A 16,329-nucleotide genomic window follows, 5' to 3' on the forward strand; every position below is an offset into this window, starting at 1 on the left:
ATATCGAACGTAAAGAAACGACATTGGTTGATTTGGCGCTTTATTTATGCATTTCGAAGGAAAAAAGAGAAGCAGGACACGAGGCAATGCTTCGAGAAGACGATCCGCCCAAGAAAAGAAGAAAACTCCCGACGAAAGCTCACGTCGTGGTTCGGATTCCACGTTCGTCAGTAGGTTCACGTTTTGTATAGCCTCGCTGTTCACGGGACGTTAAACTCAAATTCAACTGAACCGAAAGAAGAAAATAGATTCAAGCTGATGAAAGAATTCGCCGTACAGAATTTTGAAACTGTTGACATTGCAGAATAATGCTGGATTTGGCCCATAATTCCGTCATGGAATGTTAATGTCATGGTAATTGTAACATAAGACAAAGTAAATTATTCAATTGGTATATTAGATTTCACTCTTGTTTCCTTTCCAATTATCTGTGTTGCAAATACGTAGTAATAAGCAGTAATGCAGGGTTATGAATTGCTATGAAGTTATGAATATCCTTTACGTTAGAGATATTGTAAAGATAACTTCACAGAAGTTTGCTTTGGGGTGTTGTAGGATGCCTACAGCAAATTTTATTTTAGCCCAATATAGATTCATGCTGAAAAAAATTTCTGCTGGTCATTGTCTCTGATTTTCCTGAAATTAGAATATATCATTCTAAAAACAAAATAATTAGACCCATTTTTTTCTGCATTATACAAAAAAATATTAGAACTAAATTAAGCATTTGTTGCAACTGAGACTTTCAGTGACTGTTTGCCATGGCATTTTAAAGAAAATGTGGATCAAATTTAACCTTTCCGAACTTCTTAATTTTAGGTTGTGCAGTTATTTTTTGAGTTTTAGTGATATTGATGCCTATTTTTAAGGCTTTTAGTACGTAATCATCCGGTTTCTATTTTTGAAGTACATTATAACCCATTTAAGTAGATTAACCTATTTAGATATACGGCTTTGCGTCCAAACGTCTCGCGCCCAAACGTCCTGCTCCGGTATCACAGGGTGGTATAGGAGCAGAGGGCTGGTGTTATTTATCACTAGCCTTTAATATATATATATATATATATATATATATATATATATATATATATATAGGTGAGCATAGTGAGAAGGACCACATATACTTCTAACTTATTAATTTATACAGTATGGCGCTAAATTCGGTGTACAAAAGCAGAGGGGTGATTCCTGAGAGTAAAAAAAAAAAGTTCCAATAAACATAGAGCGAAAACCCCATCGTTTATGTGTTATAGGCTGCTGAAATCATGAAAAAAATGAACTCTAAAGGTTCATAGCTCCAAAACTTTGGAACTTACCTTGTTCCGGTCAAGACTTCACTTAGAACCTAGTATGTTCCCCATCCAAAAATGCGTGTTTCAGAATCCTGAGGTGCTTCCACAACAATGTTTATAGAGGGAGTTTGACTACGATAAAAAAGTACTCTCCAACTACCTCCATAAAAATTGTTGCGTGAGTACCTTAGGATTCTAAAACATGTATTTTTGGATAGAGCACATATTAGTTCCTAAGTGAAGTCTTGACCCGACTTTGGTAGGTCCCATAGTTTTGGAGCTATGGGCCTTTAGAATTGATTTTTTCATGTTTTCGGCAGCCTATAACACGTAAACGATGGGATTTTCGCCCTAAGTTTATTGGAACTTCTTTGTTTGTTTTAGTCTCAGGAAACACTCCTCTGCTTCTGTACGACGAATTTAGCGCCATACTGTAGGTATCGTTAAAAAAATGTAACTATTAAGCTAGGCTTAATCTGCACTTTTAAAAAAAGTTTATATCTCTATTACTTTATGGCAGGCATGCATATAGCGGAGTTGGGATTTGGGCGCCAAAGTCCAGCGGGCAAGCTCTGTGTCGGTTTTCTACATTATTTATTTACAAATATTGAACAAAAATTCAGAATAAATTAAATCTTTTAAAAGTTTTTTTCTTTTTAAGTATTTTTAAAGCGAGCTTATCTTCTTTATCTTTTAAGTCGAAGCAGGAAATATAAACCACCGAACGATTTCTGTGTATGAACTCTGTCAAACTCGTAACCCAGCTGAGTTACTTTCCTTCTTTCGCTCAGTAATACTCATGCATCTACAGTTTCCATTTTCATCCTAAGTTAAGTTTATTGTGTTCTGTAATATCATTATTTTAAGTTTGGATCATAGTTTCAATTCTATATCTACACTATAACTTTATTCAGCGTACCAAATTTGAGTGATAGTTATTAAGATATTTAGTATATAACTTTCAAAAGTATAGGAAACAATGTTTTAGTATTTTGGATAGCCTCAGGTAAGATTAAAAAAACGCATAAAACGCTTCGTTTGACTTAACCTTGATTCTGAGATATCTTTCGTTTTTAAATTTTGCCACATATGCTACAAATAGTAATTTTACAACAATTGCTTTATTTTAGGAGTCCACTGTGTTTGGAGGCTATCAACCGAGATGATTTCAAAGTACGCCGTACACAGGTACTACATAGACAGTACCAAATTTGACCGTAAGTAAGGATGAATCCCAGAAAAAGGAAGAAAGTGTTGTGACTCACCTAGCATTTCAAAGTGTCTTCCTATGTGATGAACTATCATCAGCCTCCCATCATTAGCGCGCGGCTTGCTCAATTTGCAGATTCGACGAAAAACGTTTTATATAGAGAGAGTTTGGCATAGAGAAATTTAGTATAGGAAGCCCAAAATTCATAACGTCAACATAACACCAATTTAAAAATCAAGACTGAAGATCTAATTAATTCTTATTGACTGTGATTTTTTTTTTATTGGCGTAGCTCGCTTCGTGAGATGTGTATGGTACTCATTTAAGCTAATTTGCGTGCATATTATGCTGTTTTAATTTATGCCAGTTAAATCACACTTCAGATTCTAAAGTAATGTATAATATACCTACTTCGTATCGTTAAATATATTCTTAGATGAAGGTGACAGAGAACTTTTCAAGAAATAGTTTAATTTATTTTGTGTGTGTTGAGGGGAGGAGGGACGTAAGTAAACGCATGATTCTACTGCTTGGTTTTCGGTGATTGGTACAGTCATCTTCTGAACTACAATACTAGGGTGTGGGAAAGAGTTTGTAAGATGCAACTCTGTTCAAACTTTTCTTACAAAGTAAGTTTTTTTTTATGTTAAATAAAACTTGTTAAAATTGATACACTGATGAGGTGTATATACATTTCAAACTATTATAATGTACGGTATGCAATTAGTAGACTTAAATTAATATAGACTTTTTGTTTATGTGTTCACATTAAATATATTGTGTACTACAAATGTATATTTAATGTAAAATATAATAAATTATTACTGTAATTATTCTCAATAAATCTACAGGATTTTATTTTATGTATTGTCTTTTAAAGGTTCATTCCTTTATTTGGCTTTCGGTTTGTTATGTAATCATAAGTAATGTAGGATGGTGGAATTTAGATCATTTTAAGGATAATTTCTCTATTATATACGATAACTCAAAGAAATAATCGATTGTATATCGCATTAAATATTTACATGATATAAAAAAAGTTATTTTCCCCATTTATCATGTATAAATCTTACCACCAGTGGGGTTCTGTAGTATAGACACTGGTTGCCCAAGTACTTCACAAGTTGCGGTATAGTAAATGCGGTCTGGTTGCTTGAGCACTGACTTCAGGAGTAGTAGAATGAATGACTATTCGGAAACAGTGAGTAGCCTAGTGGTTAATGCATCGACACGGTAAGTTGAAGTTACAGGTTCAGATCTTAGTCCAGTCTTGCATTTTCTTTCCTTTTGTAATTATGTACTTTAGCTTAGTAGACCTGATTTCTTTATATTCGAGTTATTTCATCATGACTTTCAACACAAGGACGACATGAACCACTCACATGTTGATAACTGGGATGTTTTCCTTGTGCTCTGTCATTTATTCTACGCATTACAATAGCTGTTTTAGTGTTTTGTAAAACATACAACGAAGAGCACAATTAAGACACATCGACTGTGGACATTTGAGTGGTCCACGTTGTCCTTGTGTTAAGAGTCATGGTGCAATAAAATGGTTTCATGGTGATATGATCACGTTTTATAGTGATTCTTTATAAGAAAAACTCATTATATACACGTGTTTGTAAGTTTCGTATATTTTTAATATTTATGTAAGAAACTGTACTATAGCATTTTTTTTTAAGTTCCATTAAGAATACTTTTCACAAAATGCATGTGATTTGTTCCGATTGTTATTGTTCCTCCATATTTTTAAATGAATATTGGCATAGATATAGAATGTTTGTCCGAGATAATTTAGTTTTTCCCACTTGTACTGCACAGTGCCCCCTGTGGTGTCGCCTTTTAATATTAAGGGATCCCGGATACATGACAAAATATTTAGAAAATATTTTCTGTACAAGATAGAAAATATTCAGAGAATATAAGGTAAGCAAATCAAAAACATTTTCAAATTACTTTTCTTGGTGTTTTGTAGCAGTAGCAAATGTTAAGAAAATATTAAACTAGTTTCAGGCGAATTTATGCTAACGAAGAAAATATTTACGATTTATTTTTCAAATAGCACTTGATATGTTTTTGATTTGTTATTGTATGTAGTTTCAGAACGTACTTTAAGTATTTTCTAACATTTTCTGGTTTTCGCAGAGAAATATTTTAAATTCTTTCTGAATATTTTTCCGTCATTACCACCATAACACCTACAGTTTGAAATACATTTCTTTCTTCAACCTATAAGTTAGAATACTAGAATTTATTTCAACAAATTTATGTGATGATAGAAGTTTCCGTGTGTTCTAAACCGGTTCCAACATACACAAACTTCTACCACCCCATCAATTTGTAAAAATGAAATCCAGATATTTTAACTTACAAGGATTGGAAAACTGTTCAGTATGCACTTCCTTCAGTATTGAAGAAAGAAATGTATTTCAAACTGTAAGTGTTATCGTAGTAATGACGAAAAAATATTCAGAAAGAATTTAAAATATTCTATGTGAAAACCAGAATTCGTTAGAAAGTATTTTAAGTACGTTCTGAAACTACATACAATAACAAATCAAAAACATATCAATTGCTATTTGAAAAATGAATCGTAAATATTTTCTTTCTTAGCACAAATTCATATCTGAAACTAGTTTAATATTTTCTAAACATTTTCTACTGTTACAAAACACCAAGGAAAATAATTTGAAAATGTTTTTGATATGTCTACCTTATATTCTCTGAATATTTTGTCATGTACAGAAAATATTCTCTAAATATTTTCTGTCATGCACAGAAAATGTTCATAAATATTTTCTTTGATGTACGGAAAATATCCACTAAATATTTTTTGTCATGTATAGAAAATATTTTTTGGTATGAGTGGAAAATATTTTAAAATTGTTATTTTACAGAACATTAATTTTTGTTAAAAATGGATTAGAAATCTTCAGAAAACATTTCAACTAAGTACCCAATACATTGTAAAAATATTTAGAAAACATTTCTTTATTTTAGACAAATGATTTTCAGTGTTATTGGCAAATGATTTTAAAATATTCCATGCGAAACATTTTAAAAATCATTCCGTTAACATTGTATAAAACGTTTCAAATACTTTTTCAGTAATGTGTGGAAATGATACAGAAAACATTTTTTGGAAAACCTTTCTAACGGCGTATAAAATATTTCTACAACGTTTTTGAGTATATTGCGAAAATATTTTCAGTATTATTTGGAAAATGTTTTCAACAACATATGGAATATATTTCCTTAAGGGAAGTAGGATACATTTTCTGAAGGAAAATGATGGTACGTTTTAGAAACGTTTTGAAAATATTTCATTGCTGTGTGGGGAGCCTGGATATTAAAACAGTAAGATGTTGAACGTTTCGAAGCAGAAGAGGAATAGAGAATACAAATAAAGTAAAACTGAATAGACCACAAGTGACAACGGAAGACAAAAATATTTCGATTAATAAAGCTAACGCAGCAAACATGTCCGCTGCTGCAACAACATGAAAACAACTTTAGGTTTGGAATGCAGTGCAGAGACCCGTAACTGTATTATTTATTCTGCTTATCAAGTCAAAGTAACAGATGCACATCTACATGCTCGCGTAGAGTTCATAAGGACGCACATGTACAAGCCACAAAATTTCTGGAACCGTGTAATCGGGATTGATGAGAAAGTGTTTAGTTTATACGAAGGAGAAAGCCTGTTAAAACGTTGTACGATATGTTGTTTTACGAAGACACATTCTCAAAATGGAGGGTTCAAGATTGAAAAATCCTCAAAATATCATTCCTCTATGACTTACGGTTTCTGAGATACGGCTCCTTAAATCTCCCGAAACCGAAACCTTTTTTGGCCAGTATCTGGGGGAACGGTGGCCAGTTAAGCAATAGCCACCGGTTACTGTTTGATTTCAAAATGTTCTCCATTCTGTTAGGTGTTGATCAACACCAATGTGATCTTTCTATGACTTACGGTTCCCGAGATATGGCCCCTTAAGTCATCCTTTTTTGGCTAATATCTCGGGAACGGTATGAGAAAAATTCCTGAGATAGGTTTTTGGTGCTCTATCGGAATGGATGGCTCAAAACTGAAAAGTTTACAAATAACACACATATACACATAAACACACACAAACACACAGAGAGAGAGACAAAGATAATGCAATAAAGAACTTTTAAGTTCATTGAAATGGAAAAAGAGAGGAAAATTGTTGATTGTTTTCAAAATTGTTGGAATTTTTCCTATCGCACCAACCAATTGGGTTCCAAACTGATAAAGCGTCATATATTAAAGGAATGAGCAACGGTGCTAGTTTAGTAGACTGCTCGCTTGGGCTCTCAGCATATCAACAATACAGTATTGTCGTGAAACGGATTTGAGGCGTTTTAGATTGCTCCATTCAAGAATATTAACATTCCCCATGTTATTTGTGCGTGCCCTTACGATCCGTTCGAAAAGCCTGTTGAACTCGAACCGTTGCTATTTCATTTTACATAGAACGCCTCACAAGTTGTAGCCCAAACTGGTGGTGCATTGAAAAGAAAAATCAGATTAGATTGAAAAACGCCTGCTTCCAACAATTTTCCTCAATTTCAGTTCTTTTAGTACTTTTACTCACAACGAAGTCAGCATATAATCTCGGACTTTTGATACACCCGGTATAATGTATTAACAAAATAACTTTTCACTATTTATTTCATTAAAATAATGCACGAATTTTCATAAAGGATGGCGTGTACTTTAAGTAATTCTCACTCTTCCACGTAGAAATTGGTCAAAAGATGGAGGCAAACTTATTCTGACATACAAAAACATATTCGTGTTAAAACTGTCATAAAATTTAATTTATTTTTCCGATAACCAGAGGATCTTTTCTATAAGACTAATGAGTTGATCTTGTTGTTTAGCGTCACAAGATAGAGTTACGATAAATTTGCTAAAATGAGTAAAAACTAGTGTGCTTTGTTTGAGGTTTCCAAATGACGTACTTTCCTGGTATCGAAATGTTAGGGGCAAGCAAGTAATTTTTGCTCTTTTTAAAAAAATAACGTTACTAAAAATGTCCTAAATATTACTGAAATCCAGGGGGGCGCCGCAAACTGAGATTACGAACTATGCCGAACACGTGTGACGTCATGAGGTAAGCACAGCCAAGCCAGTGATGCCAGTTTGTAAAATGCGAAATTCTGAGCACTGGCGGGAATGCGGGAATTTTTTTTCAAAATAGTCTGGAAACGGGAAATAGAGATATTCTCAACTTTTTAAAATACGCTACAGACGAACAAATATCACATCATATATTGTATCAAATATTCCATCAAAGTGGAATTTGAACATTTATGATACCACGTTGTATGCAACTTTTGGGTTGGTTACAACATTTGACACAACTGCTCTAAATTAGAACTTGTTCTATTTCTATCCAACATTATATCAAAGATAACAAACGAAAATCGCTCTGCGGTGGCACTAAAATTGAGTATGTGGACACGGAAAGCAATTGACATTATTTTGATGCATACTAGCAGTAATCTGTTTTATATAACTATAAAATTAAAGAATATTATGGCTAAGTACCACAGGCGACTTCCCAAAATTGGCGTAGATTCAGAATATTCCGTGACGTTTTTTTTAAAATAAAGCTAACATTTTTTTCACTTTTCTTGATTTAAAAGATTTCTTAAGATGTTCTGGCATGTTATTACTTTGGCGCATGCTCAGATTTTTGCGTACAGATTGACAATATGCCTGTATATGATGTGTATGGAACGATCATGTGCTATCTTGTTATATGTAGTTATTTCTTCACGAAATTAATTCGTAATGCATTAAAAATTGTATCTCATTGTAGGAGTTGCATTCATGAGTGCAGATTCACTTTACGAGGACTTTCTTTAAGGGTCTTCACTTCAGCGAAATTAAACTACCGCTAATTTTAGTTTTTCTATAATACCTTCAAAACTAATAAAAATATTCGAAAATCAGAAACGTAGTGAACTAGACAATACAATTGTGCATGTGATACTTTTACTACAATTCCCTATCTGTTTTTGGTATGCCGCTATTTACATAACCCACAAAAACTGTTAAATCTATCTACAGTTGCAAATCGAAAGCAGATAGATGAGTAACGGTATCACACACAAAATCGTATTGTATAGTTTACTACGTTTCCACTTTTCGGATATTTTTATTTATTTTGATGATATTACAGAAAAACTCTAAAATTAGCGGTAGTTTAATTACGCAGTAGTGAAGACCTCTAAGGTGTAACTACGCATCGAACGAATATCATTTAAAAAGAGACTGCAGGAAAAGCATCTTACGATAGGTGGCCATTAAAAGCGAGGATGATATTTAACCGATTCAGAGCAGGAGCACAGCATGGGACCCAAAGTTAGCACAGGGTTTTGTTCGCAAGAGGCAGAGGCATCAGTAGCTGAAGGTGAGAGCCAAAATGAGGGTAGCGAAAAACACTTGATGTTGCATAAAATCAAAATAAGTTAGAGTGCATAATATTTTCGCATTTCTAAATATAAATTAGAAGTTTCCTACACTGAAAAATTCCTCGGGAATTTAATATCCTACAGAACCCTCGTCAATATGTACTCTCTCATTTTAACTGTAAAACCTAACATTTGGTAACTGTTTAGTAATGGGGGACCAACACTAACGAAGACTGAAAACAATGTGCCCTGCGAGACTCTAACCCGCCTTTACTCGCTAACGCTCGCTCGGCAATACTGTGTGAATTAAATGTTATTAAGCTAATCTAACCGAATGTTAATAGAAAATCGCAAAAAAGTCAATTAAAAACCTGGCCTCCCAAAGCTAACAATAGCCAATCATTTTTATGACGGACTATTTATTCTTAATCAGTGCCCCAAAGTTACAAAAGTTACTCGAAAATTAACTGAATTAGAAGAAATTTAAGCATCGGACTAATAAATAGAATGTAGATTCATACGTATTTACTGAACAACAAAGGAACCATGAAAATAAGATTTATTTGGGAATAGCAATAAAGGAGGGAAATGAGACAGAAGTAACTGTGAATAGTCATTCCATTCATTTCTACAACCTTATTCATTATAGTTACACCAGCAGGTGCCACCATAAAACTCACATATACGTTCATGTGACCTAACAACTGAATCAAGAAATATAAAGGACTGAGCAATGATATTCACCTTTATATTTGATCGTTTATAATGGGTGCGAAAGTTTTACCCATCTAATTTGACCAAATTATCGTCAAAGAAACGTTTGATACAATATTTGATGGAAAAGTTTGACGATGTATAATAGGCTTAAGACCCTTGACACTGAGCTTTTCTGTGATACAAATGAACCTCAAAAATACAAAAAGACGAAAAATCAATTTAATGTAAAGCAATTCCAAAATACCCTGCTTTTCGCTGCTTTTTTGGTGACGGAACAAGCAATGTGCTGCAACACAAAAATCGTTAGGCCAAAACAACTGAATTAATTCTGGCTTTGCTGAACATAGCATTCCCTTCCAAACCATAAAGAACGACATAGTGTTCGTTACAAGAAGTGTACACAGTATTTTTAAAAAAATTGTTTTTTCCTTATCATGCATAACTATAAATAATAACTTTTTATACTACGAGAATGAATTCCATTGCATATCATAGTCCGTCTAAAGCGGTATTTTTTAAAAATTGTTTACTACTAGATGTAAACTATATCTATTTAGGTTAGCGGGAAATTTTGCATCACATCGGGAAATTTTGTGGCTTTGGACGGGAATTTTGCTGTTACAAAACTGGCATCACTGAGCCAAGAAAATACTCGCGTCTGCTTACCCGGTGACGTCACACATCCAACGATTGGACTGGCGCAACCTGTAGTGTATATACGAACCTTGCTGAAATCTATTTTCATGGAAGTTGTCGTGAGCTTTCTTTGAGGCTTGGATTGGAGTTTAGCATCCCTTTTGTAACCGAAACTTTGTAAGACATGGACCTACAGCATAACGTGGGTTCCGAACCACATAAACTTTCGCTGGAAATTGAACCAATATCTCCCGCACTTACGACGCGTGCGATTACCATATAGCCATAAGGGAGCTTTTAAAAATAGCCTTCCTGCTATAGGTTGAATCAGTAAATTATAAAAGCGGTAAATATATTCTATCTTTAAAAAAAAATGTGTAATCATAGAAAAACTTTTCCAATTTTCATGAAATATGTGCTCCATTGAGGATTAAGGGTTAATCTTATTATATCATGATGATAGAAAAACGTTCTCCTTAAATACTATTACTACTATTAACAATAATAAAAATATTTTTGCTGTGATTTATTTTGCAAGGAGAACTTATAGTTACGTCTACGTCCCAAACTATATGAAAACATGCACAGCATTCAGATAATTTTAAGGGCATATGTTTACATTGTTGTCTATCAAGTTTTGAGGTTAACCTGTTTTTGATATATACAATACACGTACAATGTAAGAACTTAGATAAATTAATTTTAAAGCAATGTATACTTCCGTCCAGATAATATTTTAGTAGGAAGTGGTAGCCACTAATTAAATTCTTATCATAACGCGTTTGGTTATTGTATATGGGGAGAAAAAGCGTGTCAACCGCAGCTTCCGTTCATCCATATTTTCGTTGGTAGAAATGATACATAATTAGTAGCTAAAGTTTGTCCAATGATAGAATTACTGCTATTATTACTAATATCGTAATTGCAGAAACGAATGTAAGAACCCTCCTGTTGCATTTTTCTCGGTGTTCTCTGTCATTTACATAGCATTCTTTTCCTGAAATTTGATGTGTGCGAGACAGCAGCATTATTTCAGATTCTCCTCGGGGAAGAGGGGGATTCCTAGATGTTAGTCGAGTTTCAGGCTTTTCATTAGTATATTATTTTCTTATGGATTAAAGTGTATATAAATATCAAACTCAGAGGGGGCAATTGTCCCCTTACCCTGTTGCCTCAAATGACACCCCTTGTGCGATACATCACAGTTTACTCTTTATTTGACAGTTTCTTTTCCAAGAGCATAAGGGAATGGATAATTTTGTATGAACCCCACTTATGAACACACTCTTTAACACATAGGGCTATACAACAAAACCTAGCGAATGTGAATATGCATATCAGTAACCCCATTTCATATTTTGCCGGGGAGAAGCCAGATGGTCCACACACCATTAAGTGTTGCACACCAATATCTCGCGAACTATGCATCAAATAAGAAAAGTGTTAAGAGTATATGTAAAATACAGACGGCCTAAAATTTGGGTTAAACACGAGGTTCCCCCCCCTAATTTTTGGAGGGAGGGGTGTACGTGGAATTTTCAAATGGCAACATAGGACGAGTGATACCTTCTTTGATAGATCGTGAAATACCAAGCAGCTTATTACAAAATTAGGACTTCGTGTTTGATCCATTTTTAGGCCTGTCTGTATTGTACATTGACTCTTACATATTTCTTATTTGATGCATAGTTCGCTGGATATTGGCCTGTAAACTCAGTTTGAACCTGCGCTTTGTATCTGAATGGGAAACCATTTTCAGCGGCCATTTTCAAAAAAAAGGCTTGCCCGAGATCAAAACAAATTTTCTACTAAGTTGTTTGGTTTTCCACGATCTACTAAACAAGGTATCACACGACCTATATTACCATTTGAAATTTTCAACTTGGTCCCTGAGCCCCATGATGGGGGCACCGTGACAACACCATTCCACGTTGCCTATGGCTTTACCTTTTTCATTTTTTGTTTCATCGTTTTCTACTCAGCCGTTTCTTATTTATAAGTACTGGAAATTTTATTTGATACAGGACCATTTTGGGGGGCTATCTTGAAAACGGTGCCCCATACAAAAATTGTTTCCTACAAAAATTATTCAATTTTTCGAACTCTATCGAACGAGGTATCAGTCGACCTATGTTCCCATTTGAAAATTTCTCGTACAACCCCTTCACCCGAAAATGGGGGAGGAGGAACCTTATGTTTGACACATTTTAGGCCCCTCTGTATTGTACATTGACGATTAACATGTTTCTTATTTGATGTATAGTTCGCGAGATATTGGCTTTTAACACTTATTTTGACCTACCCTGTAATATATATATTCGCAAATCCAAGGGGAAGGCTATAGAGGCTATAGCTGCCCCTAGACGCTCAGGTATACACTAAATAAAATGGGCTTCAATCCTGGTTTCTTTACACTGGATAAAGCGGCAAACTATGGTATAGCCACTCCCTTGATCGTTGGATCTGCGGCTGTATATACGTATTAGCGTTCCATCTAATCATCAGGATATTCTGTTGTATGTGGTAGGAAACTGTTGTTGTTACCTCGTAAGTACATCGTTGAATGACATGTTGGAACCTGAACTCAATAAATATTACGAATAGTTAGTTAACCCTTTGGAGTTCTAGTACCTATTTTTAGGTACTAAAGTGGTGTCTTCATTATTCGATTATAAAAGAACCAATATAGCTTTTTACTTTTTTTGTTTTTTCAAGTCTAGAGGCACTGTAGAACACGTTACGTATAGTTTCACGCCTTTCTGCGTCGAGACATAGGAGGTGATGACGTCATAACTTTAAATTTTTTTGTTAGGCCTATTTTCATTATTTTTGGCGGGCTTACTTTTGCACCTAGAAGATTGTTTTTTTATTTTTTTTTTTTAGAAAATTTAGTCCACAGAGTAGTATTTATCAGATTTTTTCAGACATCTACGTTAGCACACGGGGATCCAGACGGGCAAAAAGATAAAAAAAAAAGTTTTTTTTTAAACCAAAAATCTCTTTTTGCGCAATTTTACTGCCTCAGATACATGATGGAGAAATGTGAATGGTACCGTTAGAAAGCCAGTTCTATTGTGAAGAGAATGATGAGCGAACCATGATCCTACTGTAATTAGAAATGTTTCAGGAAATTTTTACCCAAGATACTGCTTTATGGGGAAATCGGTGGTATTGTGGGTATATATATTGCGGGCTTACTTTTGAACCTAGGAGATTGAAATTTTGCAGAAATATTCAGTCCACTGAGTAGTATTTATCAGATTTTTTTCAGGTCTCTGCGTTAACACAGGAGGGTACAGAGGGGATAAAAGTTTAAAAAGGAATATTTTGACCAAAAATCCCTTTTTTCGCGATTTAAACGCAAAACTTTCATGTTTCTTTAAACTGCAAGATGGACGAAAGAATATTTTTACCGGGATATCTCGTAATATTCAAATTCGCTTGGTTACGGTCCCCATGCTTTTTATAATCTAACTAAAGGGATGTTAGTTTTTTTCTAAATAGCAAGTGAAATAGTTTTTTTTTCTAAATAGCAAGTGAAATACAGAAGAACTTAGCCATTGTTGTGTCCGAAAGAGCAAGCTATCCTTGTAATATTTTATTATTATCTCTATTTGAAATGCAGGGCTGCCAACCGTCCCGATTCTGTCGGGATTACCGATTTCTGACTAATTTTGTCCCACGTCCCGACCGGACATTCGTCGGGACGTATATTGTCGCGATTTATCGATTTTCAAAGTTAATTAATATTTTACTGGTCCATTTTTTTTTACAAAGGAATAACTTATTCTTTTACACGCATAGCTTTATGTAGAATGAATATATTAAATTTGTGTTTTATATTAAATAAATTGCAGTTGTTTTGGTTTGAATTTGTTGCATATCGTACACCTGGTGGAAAACTGTTATCAGTCAAAATTACACATTTGTGGGAACATGACTTTTAAAGTTTGTTATTCTATCAAAATCACTTCCTGGAATACTGGTATTTCTTCCATCTACGTTTCTGCATGTATTATTTGTGTAGTTACTTTTCTGCGAAAATACCACGACGTAGAGCTCGCTTCTCTCTCTCTCTACTCTCTTTTGAGCGATGATAACTCAAAAGTTCCATTTTTTTGAGTTGTAACCCTCTTCCACCGGGTGTGATATATATATATATACCTTATACCCAGTGATCAACAGTGGGTAGAAAAATAAATTAAAAAATAAGATGTCGCATTCGTTCAGGTTGGTGTTATTCAGCTGATTACTTACATTGTTTTCAACGACTCGCCGTTCATGTAGTCATCTCCGGGGGGAGGGAAGGGATTTTCCAACACCGATTGTCCCGTCCCGATTTTTCTTAACAAAAGTTGGCAACCCTGTTGGAAAGTGCCTTTAGTTTATTTTTGTCCATGTTAGTGTGGCTAAGAATCGTTTATTTGACTGTTATGCTTACTTTTTCCTTAGGTTTATTACGTTTACATGGTTGTAGACCTACTATGATGTTTGCGAGCTTCTAATCTAATTTTCCTATTTTTTTACTAGGTGGTTTGTGGCCAATTGAACTATTTCTTATAAAGTTAGATTGTCATTAATTTTACTATTCTTTATTTCCTTATGTGATAGATATTGATCATTAGATTTTGGTCCTTTTCAGGAGGGAGCATTTTTATGGATTAGATTTCGTTTGTGGTATCAACTGTTTCGACACGTCATAGGTTCTTCGATGGCTTAACGGAGGTTGAAGGAAACAGACCTCGTTTATATATAGATATTCCGTTTGAAATAATTCTTTGTGGTATTACACTTCCATTGTTTAGTGACTTTGGAGTGAGTGCTTTTTGTTAATATATATCTCTCTGTCTGTGACCGCTATAGGAAGAAATCAAAGAGAAAACAAATAAATAAAAAAAACCCAGGAAAATACAAACATCAGCAGTCGAAGAGGGAAAGACAGAATCGAGGTTACATCACTCCATCAAGAAAATTAAAAAGATCTATCACATACACATACAAATACAAAGAGAGAGAGAAAGAGAGACAAAGTAATTGCAAACCGAAAAGACTAGATACTGTTTAATATCATCAAATCCCAGTTTCAATTACTGTAATTGTTCAATTGCCCTACAGATATATAAATACTTCACTGTATATGTGATTCATATATATACCACCATATACAGTATACTTTGGTTTATTTGTTCTAGTCAATTTTCGTTTGAGATGAAACACTTCTATTACAACAACGCGACTGATTTAAGTGGCCAACCATAATATGAGGTAATGTTTCTGCTTTTTCTTTTATTTTGTCTTGTGTATTCGCATTTGCTCTTTAATACCTTTAGAACAATTCATATAGTATTATCATCATAAATACAACATCAGTTCTAAATTTAAACGTGATTTTTTTTTTTGCTCCTTTTATTTCATTACTTTGCTTGCAAATAAATGTACATTGAGTCAATTAAAAAATCGAATCACAATTTTGGCATCTATGTATTGCTTTCTAAATTAAAATAAATTATCATTACAAATCAGGCCGGTAGCCAGCCCAGAAATGTAGGGGGGGCCTATTCAACCATATTATGGTTCATCACCATATTATAGTTAATTTGCAAGCCTACCGTGAAAATTTTAGGGGGGACCGGCCCCCTAACCCCCCTGGATACGGGCCTCTTACAAATCGTATCATCAATAGATGCCAAAACTTTCAAGTCTGTAACATGCGACGTATGGCGTATGGGAAGAGAAATTGGCCAGTGCATACTTGTCATTTTGGAAATGGGAATGTATTTTCTAAAGGTCGACTGAAAAGTTTCTGTTTTGAAACAGGAAAAAGCATTTTTGATTCACAAAATGTCTGTATGTTATACATACTCCCTAGATGGACTTGTGAGCCAGGTTGAAATCATCTGTAAACAAACAGATCATTGTTAACTACAGTGATTCGGTATATGACTGCCTGTAGTGTTGAACGCTGCAGCAAACTTTAGACGCCATGCAAAGCATTTTACAGAATAATGACCATCCTATGCAGTG

Source organism: Thermobia domestica, chromosome 11 (assembly GCF_964235325.1).
Source record: "Thermobia domestica chromosome 11, izTheDome1.hap1.1, whole genome shotgun sequence".
NCBI classification, from domain to species: Eukaryota; Metazoa; Arthropoda; class Insecta; order Zygentoma; family Lepismatidae; genus Thermobia; species Thermobia domestica.